The sequence below is a fragment of the Gavialis gangeticus genome, unplaced genomic scaffold, assembly GCF_001723915.1.
Source record: "Gavialis gangeticus isolate Ggan-Ray unplaced genomic scaffold, GavGan_comp1, whole genome shotgun sequence".
Taxonomy (NCBI): domain Eukaryota; kingdom Metazoa; phylum Chordata; order Crocodylia; family Gavialidae; genus Gavialis; species Gavialis gangeticus.
Window position 1 is genome coordinate 52,536,418 of NW_017728997.1, and position 1,363 is coordinate 52,537,780.

At 44.4% G+C, this 1,363-nt stretch overlaps 1 protein-coding gene across 1 annotated transcript in view; it reads left to right on the top strand.

The window, feature by feature from the left end:
• Positions 1 to 1,363, top strand: part of NEK4 (NIMA related kinase 4) — a 64,766-nt gene that overhangs the window by 529 nt on the left and 62,874 nt on the right. The gene's annotated exons all lie outside the window — the stretch shown is intronic.

Here is a 1,363-nt window from a genome sequence, read left to right on the forward strand (position 1 = left end):
GGGGGGCCCCCCCCCCCCCCCCCCCGCACACACACACCTAACAGGAGAGAGCCCTGTCTGCTGACCGATGACTTTAGCAGGAGCCTTGACTCCTTATCATAATCCTTTTAACTTAGTTTGCATTATGCTTTAACTTTGCCCAGCTTTCCTAATCAGAATTGGGTAATGTGCCTTTGAACTCATGTTCCCTTGAACCACTTTAGGCAGGGTACATCTTTGCACATCCCTGCCTGGTATATGAAAATAAATGCTACCTTTTATTTATTTGATTCCCTTGCTGTTAATGTTATTGATGCATCTTTTGTATTTTGAGAGAGAGTGAAAGGACAGATCTGATAAGTGTTAAGATTTGTTTTTTCAAGTTGCTCTCGTAAGCCCCCTCAACTTCATACCCATTTGGATGATAATGCAGCCAATAAGCACTGGGATGGATGTTGGGGGGGAAGTAAGGTAGGTGTATTAATTAGGGTGAGAAGCAAGGATTCTTTTTAATGTCTCTTATTGAACCAACTGTAGAGCTGAGAGACCTGTTGGGCAAGCTTTTGGGTACCAGGTGCTATTTCTCAGGTGACATAAGGACCTCAGGTTTAAAGTGATAGTATAATCAAATTTGACAAATTAGCCATTATAGTAACTTCCCTGTGATCTTATTAAGCTGCACACTTGAGCCTAGTGCCAGAGTGTAATTGATGTGTACACAAAACATGTTGGCTAATTCATCAACTGTTAAAGCATAATTGGTCCTCTCCAATCAAGGGCCCAAGCTGTGGTCGAGGCCAACTACACAAATGTCATATCCCTTGCGGGCTGTAAACTGACATTGCATTTGAAGTGATCTTGATCTGTATTTTGACCTGGATAAAAACAGGATCATAAAAATCATACAGAATGGAAGGGATCCCTATCCAAGCCATCCTATAGAAATATAAACTAAGCTTTTTGTAAAGATACTGTTAACAAGACCTAACACCCTAACTTGGCCCAGGTAAAGCAGGGGAACCACAACAGCCGATGTCCTGATTCTATAAAAAGTTGTTAATATGAGCCTCGGGATCGCTTGCAGGGGGCTATGCCCCCTGCTACAAAGGAAGGCAAAGCCCCCTGCAAACCAGTCTGACCATGGTGTATATTTTCTTCCCGACCCCAAATATGGTGATTGATCTGACCCTGGGTGGAAGGGCAAGATGCCTTAGCCAGGAACCTCCAGCTTCAGTCCCATCAGGAGCATTGGCACATCCCAGTCAAAATCCCCATCCTTGGTTGCAGCCAACAGCCAATGACTGAGGAAGGCTTAGAAACACCCTGACATGTGGCAGAAAGGTAGGGAGGGGACAACCAGCAAAGCCCAAAAACATGGGGGATA